Here is a 15771-nt window from a genome sequence, read left to right on the forward strand (position 1 = left end):
AGAAAGAGCATGAGATTTAGAAGCATAATGACGTTGAGTCTGAGAAATAGAGAGATGCTCTGGGTATATGCGAGAAGAGGAAGTGTAATGAAAGCTTGGGTTGGAATATGCGAATGGAGAGAGTAGTGGAGCGAGAAGAGGGGTGATATCAAAGGGATGATAGAGATAGGAAGAGAGTTGATATGGGTCTGAGGGTGTCCAGTCATAATGTCGAATACAATAATATCGAAAGTCAAAATGTCGAAAAAAAAATGTCGAAAATAAAAATGTCGAATTACAAAAATGTCGAATTTTTTTCGATTTTTTTTCGAAATAATGTTTCAATAATTAATTAATTAATTATATTTTATAAAACATATTTTTTTTAAATGGTTAAAGGTATATCCATGGTGAGTGGGAGGGATGGGGAGGAGGGGGGGGTTGGGGTAGGGGTTTGGGATGGTTTTTTTTAATAATTAATTATTTAATTAATGTTTTATTAAATACTTTTTTTAAAAAATTAAAGGTATATCCATGGGGGGTGTTGGGGGGGATGGGGAGGAGTGGAGGGTTGGGGTAGGGGTTTGGGATGGTGGGTTTGGGGGGGGACCCCCCCAATAAAAAACCTTAGTATATGTGATATTTTACATAGTTATTTTAACATTGGTTTTTCGATTTTTTTTCGACATTTTATTTTCGAATTAATGACTTTTTCTATTATATGTATGTGTTTTCAACATTTTTGAATTCGACATTTTTTTTCGACATTTTTGTAATTCGACATTATTTTTTCGATATTATGACTATAAACCGGGTCTGAGCAGAGGAGAATGCAAGTAGAAGGGACATGAAGACATAGCATGAGAAATGCCTGGTGAGGGCGAGGCTCAGAAGAAGCAATAATGGATACTTACAGACAAGTAGCAAGACACAGCAAAAGCAAAGACTCATAGGGAAGAAGGCTCAGAGATTGCCCTTTACTTCAATGCCATTAAATGAAGACGTGCATGGGCTGGATGCCCACATGAGGCTACTAAACTGTGGCAGGGCAACTTCACCTGACTGCCGCTTTTGGCTCTAGGTCCCGGCCATGTGATCTGAGACCAGTGCACCCAATTGGTGGTTAGTATGGAGGCAAGTCCATGGGAAACCTGGTGCAGGGTTCTCTAGTGGAAAAAGTTACCTTAAGATGTCCACCACTTTTTTGCTCTGGGACCTCCATCACGTGATCTGAGACCAGTGCCATATTTAGTGGTTAGATTGGAGGCAGGTCCATGGGAAAGCTGGGAGCAGTGCTGACTGGGAGCAGGAGTTTTTTCTGGAGGTGGAAATACCTTTCACAGGTGGTGGTTTTGGGGTCATATGTCAACTGAGAAACCACTAGATCAATCATAAATACTTTTTGTAGGTCCACTGACCTCTGCAGGCAGCCTCAGCCAAATTAAATGAGTGCCTCTGGTGGTTATTTAATAGGCTCCATGTTGGTAACAGCCCAGTTGCAGCCCCTATTGGATTTGGAAAGACCTTTTAAAGATGGAGCTCTGTGTTGCTCTTTTGGGGTGGAAAGTACTTTCAAAGCCAGCAATTTGGGGGTCAGAAGTCACCTGAGCAGCCTCTAGAATGCTTCCTGACGTATATGTTGTGGTAATGTTAGAGCACTTTGATCATAGCACCCCTTGGATCCTGGATGTGCAAGGAGGTGCAAGAGCAAACCCTCGCTTATACAGTCCTGCACTACCCCAGCCTGCATCCCCAAAAGGTCATGTAAGGCTGGGGAAGCAAAACACCCTGGCCTTGCATGGCTCCATAGGCATGCACACTGGGGTACTACTGAACTGTCTGAGGGAAACCAAGTTTCCCTTCGGCAGTTCTGTTAAAGCCAATCCAGGACAGCTGCTTGTTGCAGTTGGGGGAGCGCTCAGTGTTATCACTGGGCTGGCTTGGCTCATTATGGTTGAGCCGCCCCTGATTTTCACCTTACATGAGCATATGAATTCAGAAGTAGATCTTTTGCTCTCTTGTTCCCGAGTGGCAACTGCCCCTCATTAGTGAAGCCCACTCATAGAGAAACTCACGGATGGTGGTGCTATTGGTATTCTTCCGCAGATGACATTTCCCTGGACAGAGCAAGAATGATATATAAATGGTATGTCGCAGAGACAAAGACCACAATGGAAGTCCTCCTGCCTGGCTTCCAGTGCATAGAGCAAGCTATTTTAGCGGTTGCTCATTCTTCCAAGATCATTTTGCACACTCTTGCTTAAAGCATTGAGCTCATTGTAGAGCACTGATCATGAGGACAGAAAGCCGCAATAATTTTGCAAATGTATAGACTTGAATTATTAGCATTATGATTGTAGAGCTGAGCCTAATGAGTTGAGGGAACAGGACATGGCATTTTGCTATGTTTTGATAGAGTAAACTTTTCTGACTACAACCGTTTGTGTAAATATGAACATCAACAAAAGTGAAAGGATAGCCTCTTTGAGCAAAGACTATAGAGATATCCAATTTAGCATCAACCTTCAGTTTTGCTAATGTTGCCATGAGTGTGACAGGGATGCCCACTCGTGGTCCCCAGCCTGTTGCATGTAGAGATATAAGCTACACCTTGCTAAGGATGCACACAAAGACTAAAGTATGTCTGGGTAGCCTGTTGCGTCTAGAGATCCAAGCTACACCTCACTAAGGATGCTCAATAAGACTGAAGTATGTCTGGGTAGTCTGTTGGATCTACAGATCCATACTACACCTACTAAGGATGCTCAATAAGACTAAAGAATGTCTGGGTAGCCTGTTGCATCTAGAAATATAAGCTACACCTCACTAAGGATGCTCAATAAGACAAAAGTATGTCTGGGTAGCCTGTTGCATCTAGAGATCCAAGCTACACCTACTAAGGATGCTCAGGAAGATTAAAGAATGTCTGGGTAGCCTGTTGCATCTAGAGATATAAGCTACACCTCACCGAGGATGCTCAATAAGACTGAAGTATCTCTGTATAGCCTGTTGAGTCTAACGATCCAATCTACACCTCACTAAGGATGCTCAATAAGACTAAAGTATGTCTGGGTAGCCTGTTTCATCTAGAGATATAAGCTGCACCTCACTGGGGATGTTCAATAAGACTTAACTATGTCTGGGTAGTCTGTTGCATCTAGAGATCCAAGCTACACCTACTAAGGATGCTCAGGAAGATTAAAGAATGTCTGGGTAGCTTGTTGCATCTAGAGATATAAGCTACACCTCACTGAGGATGCTCAATAAGACTAAAGTATGTCTGGGTAGCCTGTTGAGTCTAAAGATCCAATCTACATCTCACTAAGGATGCTCAATAAGACTACGTTTGTCTGGGTAGCCTCTTGCGTCTAGAGATCCAAGCTACACCTCACTGAGGATGCTCAATAAGACTAAAGTATATTTGGGTAGCCTGTTGCATCCAGAGATATAAGCTACACCTCACTGAGGATGCTCAATAAGACTAACGTATGTCTGGGTAGCCTCTTGCGTCTAGAGATCCAAGCTACACCTCACTGAGGATGCTCAATAAGACTAAAGTATGTCTGGGTAGCCTGTTGCGTCTAGAGATCCAAGCTACACCTCACTGAGGATGCTCAATAAGACTAAAGTATGTCTGGGTAGCCTGTTGCATATAAAGATCCAAGCTGCACCTCACTGAGGATGCTCAATAAGACTAAAGTATGTCTGGGTAGCCTGTTGCATCTAGAGATCCTAGCTACACCTAAAACAGATGCTCAATAAGACTAAAGTATATCTGGGTAGCCTGTTGCATCCAGAGATATAAGCTACACCTCACTGAGGATGCTCAATAAGAATAAAGTATGTCTGGTTAGCCTGTTGCATCTAAGGATCCAAGCTGCACCTCACTGAGGATGCTCAATAAGAATAAAGTATGTCTGGTTAGCCTGTTGCATCTAAGGATCCAAGCTGCACCTCACTGAGGATGCTCAATAATATTTCTGGGTAGCCTTTTGCGTTTAGAGATCCAAGCTGCACCTCACTGACGATGCTCAATAAGACTAAAGTATGTCTGGGTAGCCTGTTGCATCTAGAGATCCAAGCTACACCTCACTGAGGATGCTCAATAAGACTAAAGTATGTCTGGGTAGCCTGTTGTGTCTAAAGATCCAAGCTGCACCTCACTGAGGATGCTCAATAAGACTAAAGTATGTCTGGGTAGCCTGTTGCGTCTAAAGATCCAAGCTGCACCTCACTGAGGATGCTCAATAACATGTCTGGGTAGCCTGTTGCCTTTAGAGATCCAAGCTACAACTCACTAAGGATGCTCAATAAGACTAAAGTATGTCTGGGTAGCCTGTTGCATCTAGAGATATAAGCTACACCTCACTGAGGATGCTCAGTAAGACTAAAGTATGTCTGGGGTTCAATGTGGTCTCGTGCAGAAGGGACGCAACCTAGCAATTCGGGCTGGTTTCCCCCTTTTGGGGTGGCAGAAAGCCTGATCTGCATGTGGTCTTTTTCCCTTCATTAATGTCATGGAACGCTGAAGGGTTGCCCAGTGCAATGTCAGTAGTCATTACCTTCCAGCAATCAACCTTCAGTTTTCCAAATGCATAATTTTAAACCAGGATATGTTATCCCATGGCAAGTGTAGTAATTCCTTTTTAAAGAATTCAGCAGTGTTCACATAGAATGCAGAATAAAACCTTCTGTTTTTTTTTTACAAGCCAAAGCAATCGAAACAGCTGTAGTATAACTATTTTTATTTCCCATAAACCAGAGATTGCTCTTTGTAGCCATAGAAACCACAGTCTAAATTACAGGGAAGTCAATGTGATGACTGCAAAGGCCAAATCCTGTTAAAATAAGTTGCATAATGTTAGCATTGAGTCTGTGGAGACCTTAGCTTCACAGAGTCTATTTGCAGACGCTATTGCTCAAATGTACCTGAAGCAAATCAGTTCTAATCGTGTGACGGTAAACCACGCGGTTTGTCTTCGTTGCGTCATAGATGTTACCTCTTGAAGACGCCTGACTGGCAGTGCATAGTTCCTGTCCGCGTGGCCCTCATCAGACCAATTTGTAACAATAGTAGAAGAAATAAATAAATAAATAAATGACTACACTTTAATCAAGCCTTGGTCACATGGGAACTGCTATCAGAGTTTCATTGTCCATGTCAGGCTGTCAGCACCGGTACATTGTAGGCAATGCACCAAGCTTTACGTGCTGGAGGGGGATCTTTTAAGGAAATGTGAATGCATTTCGTGGGTTATTTCTCGGACAGTGGTATTCAAACATTTTTACACGGAGCCCCTCCTAAGTAAAAATGTTGTTCCCCTCCCTCCACACAAGCTATAACTGCTTAGATTTGCTGTTAAATGGTTATATTTCCTATTAAAAGCAGTCACAGTAATCCCTTTTTAAAGAGCCTTGCGTCCCCGCTGGACACCCTTTGAGCCCCCCTATGGGGTTCAGCCCCACAGTTAGAAGACCTCTGCTCTAGAGGGAGTGTGAAAGTGTCATGGGGAATGCTAAAGTGATATTGGGGTAATGCGCGGAAAAGGGTCAAACCCATGCCTGCCTAACCTCTGGGTTTATCTCAGAGACTCCGCGTTTTCACGCTTTACTCCGCGTTTTCGCAGCAGGCCCAGAGTTGCTGCTGCTCTGAGGCTCGGAAGGGCTGGAGCAGTCCACATGCGGCACTTGCCCTACCTGCATCCCCGAAAAGGTGTTTTTTAAATAAATTGTCCGTGATTTTTTAATTAAGGGTTACTTTTATTTGTTCCTGCCAGAAGCACTGATCAAGAAATGGACTATACAGACTGCAGGCATTTTCCCCTCATTCTCTTTGTTTCTTTTAAGTAACCCACTTGGCACGTCTTATTGCAGGCATTAGAAGACTAGGTAATTCATGGATTATTTGCGCCAAAAAAAACGGGATTTGTGTGCCATTCTGACCGCAAATCCCCATTTGTTAAACAGGGATTTGCAAGCAGAATGGCGCACAAATCCCGTTTTTTTGGCGCAAATAATCCATGAATTAAGTGTGTGGGAATGGTCCAATTCTCTACCAAACCGCAGTTCACTGGGATGGGCTGCTTAGCATTTAAAAGCCTCATAATCTGCATCTATGCTAAAGTAAATACTAGATTTACAATGCAGACTAGTCTCTGCCATGTCTGCTTGGTTGACATGAAAAAGATGTTTTTACCTTTTATGAGGCATTGCACAGTTTATTAAGTCCTGCATAACAAGATGCATGCAAGTGTGAAATGCCTGAACTGCATTCTGGGACTCGTAGTTGTGTAGTTATAACGGGGAAACCAGGGGTATGTTGCCAGAATCAGCTTAAAGAGGCTGGAAGGCCGTCTCTGAGTGGAATGCTGTGTGAGTGTGAATTTCAAAATGATGTTTGGAGGTCCCCATTCCCGCAGCTGAGAAGACCTGCCTACATATTCTAGCAAAAATGCCTTTATCTGAATTAGTGTAATGCTTCCAAGTGCAAAAGGGCGCTGTAAAAATGAGAAATGCGTTTTTTTAGGGCAAAGTTAAAGTTGATGCAGTTTTGTGCACTTAGCAGATCACAGATTCAATATAGTTTACCTTTTTGACATGTGGACGGAGACTTGTGTAACTGGGCGCAGTCTTAGATGGCGATGGGCGGGGCATATTCCCAGAGTTTTTAATTTTCAAATTCAGGCAGGTATGCTCGAAACGCTATGATATTATGGTTCCTCCACACAAGACACAAATGCAGGTTCAATTATGCTTTAATGCCTACACGCCCTTGCATGTCTGTGGTTTCTACTGATCTCAAGGTAGTTGAGTATTTAAATAGTAATAACGTGGTTTCCATATGGGTCTGCCGCCACAGGCTTTTGCCGTCAGACAGCTGTAATAACAGCTGTTTTTATTGCACGACTTAACAGTGTTCATTTTACCGAACTTGGCCTCCTCCGGATTCAAACCTGTGCTATACATTTTGCACACAGATGTCAGCAGTAAGCCACTTAACTATTTAACCAAGCCACTTAACTATTTAACCATTTAACAGAGTAAGCAAGTGCAGCATTAACCAGAAGCAGTCTCCTGTGGTCAAGGAGGGCCGATAACCACCCTAATGAGGCATTATGGCTCAGTGGCAAGGCCACGTCAGGAAATCAGGACGATGCCGAGCAACACAGGTTTGAATCCCTGGTATGCCTTACAAGCCTCTTCGGTATTAAGCATGTTATAACAAACCAATTATTATTGTTGCAGACAACCTCCTGGGACACCAGAATGAAGAGGTCTTTCACAAAACATGCACAATGTTGCTGCCTGGAATATTTTAAGAAAACATTGTCAAAAACACCAGTTATTATAAAATTGGGGCAGCAACAAGTCCCATGCACAATTGTTATTTTAAAGTGTATGTAATGTCGACAAATTGACACTGACGTGGTGCAAAATTGTGCAAAGTGACAACTGTTTTGTAATATGCATTTTTAGCATAATCCTAATTGCTTCCACTATTGACAGGGTAATTCATAGAATTTCGCAAAAAAGTGGCGCACGCGGCTGACGCACAGGGTCCCCGTGCGATGCGCTGCACCAGCTGCGTGCGAAAAAATCCATTTCATCGCACAGCGTATTCATGGATTTTAGCCTCCAAAACCAGCCGTGGTGCAGAGTGGCACAGCGACCCTGCAGCAGTGCCAGTTACGCCCCCAAGAACGCCCTTGCGCAAGGAAAAGCCATCAAAATTCCCAATTCATCGCAAATGTCTGCGCTAACCCTGGACCAGTTCACAGGGCTGCCAAACAGCAAACGCCAAGAGGGGAACGTGTATTTCAGTGGTTCGCGGGAAGTTTCACACGCGAATGTCCTGGGTACGTGTACATCAGGGGTACGCGTGAAGTAATACACGCAAATCCATCAGGGCACGTGTATTCCAGGGGTGCGCGGGAAGTATCACACGCGATTCCATCAGGGCACATGTATTTCAGGGGTGCGCGGGGAGTGCTACACGTGAATTGGCCATGTGGGTCCTCCCAGGTGTTCTCTCTACACCCTCCACAGCCTCTGCAGGCAGCCCACACCACAGGGGACTACCCTGCACCCCTGCTCATGTCCCGCAGGCAGCCCATCCACCATGGGCATGCCCCCCAGCCAACCCACATGTCACCTTGCACCACTGATCAACAATGCATGTCTCCCAGCACCCTCACCCCCCAGCACTGTGGGGCACCTGCCACCAGGCCCCCACGCCTGTCTACCACCCCCCCACCCCCCAGCAGTGCAATTCGCCTGGGTACGTGTATTTCAGGCTGCGCATGTAGTCTGACATGCGATTTCATCAGGGTACATGTATTATGGGTCCGCGTGAACTTCCACACGCGATATCAGCAGGGTACGTGTATTACGAGGTTCGCGGGAAGTTCCACACGCGATTGCCCTGCGTACGTGTATTCCGGGGTTGCTTGGAAAGTTCCACACGCGATAGCCCTGGGTACGTGTATTTCGGGGTGCGCAGGAAGGTCCACATGCGATTTCAGCAGGGTACGTGTATTCCAAGGTGTGCGGGAAGTTCCACACGCGATTGTCCATGGTGCATGTATTTCTGGTTGCGTGAAGTTTCACACGCAATTTCAGCAGGGTACGTGTATTCCAAGGTGCGCGGTAAATTCCACACACGAATCCAGCAGCCTACGTGTATTCCGGGGATGCCGTGGAGTCCTACACGTGAATCGGCTGTGTGGGTCCTCCCAGCTGTTCACTCTACACCCTCCACGGCCCCTGCAGGTGGCCCACACCACAGGGGACTACACTGCACATGTCCCGCAGGCAGCCCATCCACCATGGCCATGCCCCCCAGCCAACCCACATGTCACCTTGCACCACTGCCCACCAACGCATGTCTCCCAGCACCCCCACCCCCCAGCACTGTGGGGCACCCTCCACCAGGCCCCCACTCATGTCCAACTCATGTCCCCCTGCACCCCCACCCCCCAGCACTGTGGGGCACCCTACACCAGGCCCCCACTCATGTCTAACTCATGTCCCCCTGCACCCCCACCCCCAGCACTGTGGGGCACCCTCCACCAGGCCCCACTCATGTCCAACTCATGTCCCCCTGCACCCCCACCCCCCTGCATCCAGGGGCGCACTCCACCAGGCCCCACTCATGTCCCCCTGCACCCCCACCCCCCAGCACTGTGGGGCACCCTCCACCAGGCCCCCACTCATGTCCAACTCATGTCCCCATGCACCCCCACCCCCCAGCACTGTGGGGCACCCTCCACCAGGCCCCCACTCATGTCTCCCACCCCCCCAACCCCCATCAGTGCGATTTGCCTGGGTACGTGTATTCCAGGGGTGCGCGGGTAGTCTTACACGCGATTTCATCAGGGTACGTGTTTTATGGGTCCGCGTGAACTTCCACACGTGATATCAGCAGGGTACGTGTATTCCAAGGTGCGCGGGAAATTCCACACGCGAATCCAGCAGCCTACGTGTATTTCAGGGGTGCCGGGGAGTCCCACACGTGAATTGGCAGTGTGCGTCCTCCCAGCTGTTCCCTCTACACCCTCCACGGCCCCTGTAGGCGGCCCACACCACAGGGGACTACCCTGCACCCCTGCACATGTCCCGCAGGCAGCCCATCCACCATGGGCATGCCCCCAGCCAACCCACATGTCACCTTGCACCACTGCCCACCAACGCAAGTCTCCCAGCACCCCCACCCCCCAGCACTGTGGGGCACCCTCCACCAGGCACCCACTCATGTCCAACTCATGTCCCCCTGCACCCCCACCCCCCAGCACTGTGGGGCACCCTCCACCAGGCCCCCACCCATGTCCAACTCATGTCCCCCTGCACCCCCACCCCCCAGCACTGTAGGGCACCCTCCACCAGGCCCCCACTCATGTCCAGCTCATGTCCCCCTGCACCCCCACCCCGCAGCACTGTGGGGCACCCTCCACCAGGCCCCACTCATGTCCAACTCATGTCCCCCTGCACCCCCTCCACCAGGCCCCCACTCATGTCCAACTCATGTCCCCCTGCACCCCCACCCCCCTGCATCCAGGGGCACCCTCCACCATGCCCCCACTCCTGTCCCCCTGCACCCCCACCCCCCTGCATCCAGGGGCACCCTCCACCAGGCCCCCACTCATGTCCAACTCATGTCCCCCTGCACCCCCACCCCCCAGCACTGTGGGGCACCCTCCACCAGGCCCCCACTCATGTCCAACTCATGTCCCCCTGCACCCCCACCCCCCAGCACTGTGGGGCACCCTCCACCAGGCCCCACTCATGTCCAACTCATGTCCCCCTGCACCCCCACCCCCCTGCATCCAGGGGCACACTCCACCAGGCCCCACTCATGTCCAACTCACGTCCCCCTGCACCCCCACCCCCCAGCTCTGTAGGGCACCCTCCACCAGGCCCCCACTCCTGTCCCCCGGCACCCCCACGCCCCTGCATCCAGGGGCACCCTCCACCATGCTCCCACTCCTGTCTCCCTGCACCCCCACCCCCCAGCACTGTAGGGCACCATCCACCAGGCCCCACTCATGTCCAACTCATGTCCCCCTGCACCCCCACCCCCCAGCACTGTGGGGCACCCTCCACCAGGCCCCCACTCATGTCCAACTCATGTCCCCCTGCACCCCCACCGCCCAACACTGTAGGGCACCCTCCACCAGGCCCCCACTCCTGTCTCCCAGCACCGCCACCCCCAGCAGTCAGGGGCACCTGCCAGCAGGCCCCCACACATGTCCCCCAGCCAACACGTCATCACAATCTAGATCCCTGGCCCTTATGGGCAGCCTCCACATGCCAAACACCCACCCAAGAATTGCATCCACCCACTTAGAAATGACAATTACATGATACAACCCCAATGCCAAGTATGTAAATGAACAGATGTCCCTCACATACACACAATGGGTGCCAGTGAATGTCAAACCCATATCATGACATGCATGAAACCAATGAGATGATACTACACATTGAAGTATGATGAAAAAATATGTACTAAAAGCAACATAAATGGAATCAAAAATAAACATACGAAAATGGGAATTTTAAACAAAAAGCAGCATGTCCGTAAAATAATGTAAAACCACAAATCATAATCCAAAGGAAAGGTGTCCAAAGTCACAGTTCACAAAAGTAAATCCAATGGAAAATTAAAACCAAAAACCATTGCTCCATGGGTAAAATCAAAAAAAAAAAAAATTCCCAACTGTCAACTATATTCAGATAAACAATCCAGGGTCCATGATCCCAACAGAAGAAATGAAACCTATCTAATAACACTACCTAATAAAACAAACTATATACAAAAATGTGGTCCATTGTCCAAAAGGTCCAAAAAATATAAAAAAGCAAAGGAAACCTAACACTAACTACAGAACTATTTACAAGGGCAGCGGGCCAGTCTGACGGCTCACTTCAGGATGTTCCGGGCCAGGGCATCATCAAACTCCTGCTCAATGTCTCGGAGGCGGTCCTCCTCCATGGCCCTGAGGGTCTGCAGGGCCGACGACATGTTCACCTCCAACTCCCTGCGGATTGCCTCGAGGCACTCGGCCTGCCTCAGAGCCCTCTGCATGGAGTTCTCCGCCCTGACCATCGTGAGCAGTGCCTCTTCCGCCCGCTGCCGCTCCTCATCGATGGCGTGGCCCAACCGCTGCCACATGGAAGAGACTTCCCGTCCTGGGTCCTCCTGCCCTCTGGCCGATGCCTGCCCCTCCGATGTCGAAGGCCCCGAGCCATCATGGCTCCCACCTCGTTGCTGCTGCTGCTGTGCCTGTGCCCGTGCCCTGGCTCCTGCTGTTTGCACATCCTCCATCGGCTGGGGTGCAGTCGTTGATGTGGCCACCCCTGATGGACGTCCGACTCCCGACTGTGGCAGGGATGCCTCCTCCACCAGCCTGGCCACACCGTCAGAGGCAGCTCCACAGGGCACCCAGGTGACAAATGGGTGGGAAGATGGCACGGAGGACGACTGGTGCATAGGGTGTTCAGTTGAGGAGGGGGTCGGAGCAAGCTGCAGCAAACGGAGGAATCCGGCCTGGGTGACCTGTCCCAGTAGGCCGACCCGGTCAACGAGCCATTCGAGATGATGTGCAGTCTCCTCATGAAAGGACTTCAGGTCACCTCGCATGGCCCGTTGACGCAACGCCACACCAGTCAGGACAGGCTCAACCCGTACCTGGATAGCCACGACCACAGGCAGAGGAAGGGTAGTTGTTGTGAGCTCATCCCCTGCCTGAAAACGGGTCTGGACGTAGGCATCCCTGCTGGTGCAAGATGATGCAGTGACAGGATCAGGGATAGGATTGCACACAGGCACCTCGGCGGTGGCCTGTGCTGCCTCCTGTCCCTGGTCCTGCACTGCACCACCAGCACCATTGGAATCCCCACCTCCAGACCCCGTCTCTGTCGCTTGCACGGCCTCCTCCTCCACCAAACACCCCACCAACCTGGATGACTCCGTGCCATCTTCCCCCGTTGGGCCCTGTGGGGTCCCAGCTGCCCCTTCTGCTGCCGAGGAGTCCAACTCCGACCTCCACCTCTTGGCCCTCCCCCCGGCAGCTGTGGCCTGGGACGCGGCACCGGACTCCTCACTCCCCGATGAGATCACAACCTGGCAGGGGAGCCGGGCCTTGCGTCTCCGGCTGGTGGTGCCATCCCCGCCGCTGTGCTCCACAGCACCTTCTCCGCCCTCTTCATCAGTTGACGCTGCAGACAGGGAGAAATAAAACACAGGCATCAGGGCACTGTACAATGGACACATACACACATGAAAGTTATACATGAGTGGCATTGGCAAACCTCAGACATGGCATCACAATCGCCAACACACATGTCATTTCAACTCGCACACATGAGCCATACCACAGCCATATCGCAACAGCCAGCACCATCCATACACATACAACAGCATGAGCAGGCAAAGGTGAGCCAGACATCACATGCAACACAGGGAGTGCACTACACATGCACACACATCACCACACTTGCATGCATGTGTACACCTCTGCCAACTGTCGCAGTGTTCAGATTGGCATCCATGTCACATCTGCCAATCAGGCTTCCACATCCCGCTATCACATGCATCCATGTTGCATCACTGTTGCACCCTTGTCAAATACACACACATTCACATGTACACAGTGCTGATACATGCAGCTGAAAACAACATCCATGTGTGACATCACAAACATGCCTACTTACATACACATTCATCCAAACATGTGTGCCCACACAACTGCATTTGGCTTGCAAGCCTACACACACAAGCACCATCCATGTCTCACACATGACAGCCCTCGCATGTATTAGCCTCACGGCCCTGTACACCCCCCCCATACTTGGCCCCATAAAAACACATGTGCAACCTGCACACTACTGGCACATCACCACACGCACAGCTCACAATCATGATGCATGTACACTTACCGCTCGACTCCAGATGGGTCTGCCTCTCAAGGACCTGGACGTGGAGCACTGTGGATATGCGTTCCAGGACCCTCATCTGATTGTCCAACAAGTGGCCCCGGCACCCCTTAGCATCCGCTGCCTTCAAGAGGTGCCGGGCCTTGTTGAGGGTCCTGGACCTGAAGTCCTCCCAGCGCTTCTTGACATGATGGAATAGTCAGACTGCCACCCCCTCCGCGTTGATGGCAGTCACGATGTCCGTCCAGATCCGAGTCCACCCTCCCTTGTCGATGCGCAAACTTCCGAAGAGGGCATCATACTGCCCCAGGACTTGCTCCAGCAGGACACCAACTTCGTTGGCAGTGAAGCTGGTGCCCCTCTGCCTCTCTGGCCGGGGGTTGTCAGTGGTGCCAGATGTTGCAGTGCCCGACATGACAACCCCAGAGGCAGGAGTGGGTGGGCAACTGAGTCCTGGGGCTGGTCTGTGGAGCGATGGAATCCCAGTCGGGAGTCTTCGGTTCCAGCAGGGGTGGTCACAGCAACAGCACCCCTGGCTGATGTGCAGGCAGCAAATGGCAGGGCATGTGGGCAGCAGGCAATCAAGCAGCAGCAGATGGCTGGTGGGAGCGTGCACGGGGCTCTGGGTGGCAGTAATTCGGCCTTCTGGGCAGGAGCGTGGTCTTCCGTGTGCTTACGCGTGGCCAACTTGATACGGAGTGATTTGGCACGTGAAAATCCAGCACGTCTGCGTGTCATTCGAGGAAAGGGCCTTAGCGTGTAAGCGCGTCAGCACACGTACGCGAATTCATTGGCCCAAAGGCCACCAGCGCGTACGCGTGTCTGTGACGTGCGTGCGCGGGAGTTTCCCTGTACACGGGTGCATGTTACACGTCCAATGACTGCACCTCAGAGTGTCAGCCTCAGAGTGTCAGCTCGTGTAATTGGAGGATGGGGCCTTAGCGCGTACACGCGGAAGTGACGCTGGATGTGTGGGCATGTTTAAAAGGTACGTGTAGAACGCCATTTCCTTTTATGTGCTTTTCGTGGTGAGCGAGTGGGTGAAATCTGTACTTCTTGTCGGTTCACACGCGATTTACTTCACAGCGTTCCAAGTTCGTACTCCCTGTTACCTCTGACAGCTTTTTCTCTTTTTGTCTTTTTCCTTGGCCTGTTTCCTCAAACAGCGTTCACTTCTCCTGTTGTCCTGTCTCCTCAGACAGCGTACAATTCTTCTTTTGGTTGGGATGTTGCCAACGGGCACACGCGCGTGTTTTTCACGCGTTATTTCCTGGCAGACGGTGAGTCGCGCACGTATTTGACATCTGTGCTTGCCCCGTGTGTTGCCTACCCCTTCAGAGGTCAGTCTAGGCTGCGTGTGACACGCATACGTTCATTTTTGTGTTTCTGGGTGCCACAGCGTAGTGCAGGTTTATTTTTCCACGCACGTGGTCTAGGAGGGGTTGTGTGCACGTTATCTCCCTTTTTTGGGGTGCCTGTGCATTGCATGACCCGTCATCTTCCCCCAGGGGTTACATACAGCCTTGCTAGAGCACTAGGGTACGAATTCCATCTAGTACCCTACCCCTTTGAACCGCAATTGCCCAGGACAATAGTTTACTGCAACTCCCATACGCACAACTACATCAGTGCCATGGTTGGGAGGCGAGCACGCGGTAAGGGTGTCAAAGGTGGATGAGCCACAAGAGGTGGCCATGGTGGATACGGTAGGGGACGTGGCCAGGACTTGCAGGGTGCCCCTAGCCCCCCATGGGTGATTGACCAGTCAGGGACACCAATGCCCCCCCCCCTGGTTGAGGGTAATGTGGCTGACACCATCCCTGCTCAGCCCTTGTTGGACCAGCCCATTGTGGCACCAGACCTGGCACAGGGTGACTCCATGGCTGACTTCTAGGTCAGCAGGTCTAGGCCACGTGTGGCGGTACACGTTGGTGTCACCAGCCCACGTGGTTCAGGGGCAGCTATGTCATCTGCTGCCCCGAGTAGGCAGGGTGGGGAGGCTGCAGGGGCAGCTGCGGCTCCATCCAACCCAGCTCTGAGTCTCCCAGCCAGGACAGTGTCGGTCCTAGTCCATCCTGCTGACGTTCCCCCTGACTACATCACACTTCAGCTAATGTCTGCACCAAGTCCCATGGTGAGTGTTCATTCCCACACTCCTGGTCCACAGTCCACCGGGGCTCCTGCTCCTAGTGTCCAGAGCGGCGTAGGACACTCAGTATCACCACCACCTTCTAAGCGGAAGAGGAAGAGTGCTCGTCCAGTACAGGCTGATGCCCCAGACACGGCTACAAAGTCCGGCCCACCAAGGAAGCCCAGCTTCAATCAGGCCGAACTTGATGCACTTGTGGAGTATGTGTC

At 50.8% G+C, this 15771-nt stretch overlaps 1 protein-coding gene across 3 annotated transcripts in view; it reads left to right on the forward strand.

Moving 5' to 3' along the window:
* PRICKLE2 (prickle planar cell polarity protein 2) overlaps positions 1-15771 on the forward strand; it is a 1392985-nt gene that overhangs the window by 367641 nt on the left and 1009573 nt on the right. The window lies entirely within an intron of this gene.

Source organism: Ambystoma mexicanum, chromosome 2p (genome assembly GCF_040938575.1).
Source record: "Ambystoma mexicanum isolate Mex_15411 chromosome 2p, UKY_AmexF1_1, whole genome shotgun sequence".
NCBI lineage: Eukaryota > Metazoa > Chordata > Amphibia > Caudata > Ambystomatidae > Ambystoma > Ambystoma mexicanum.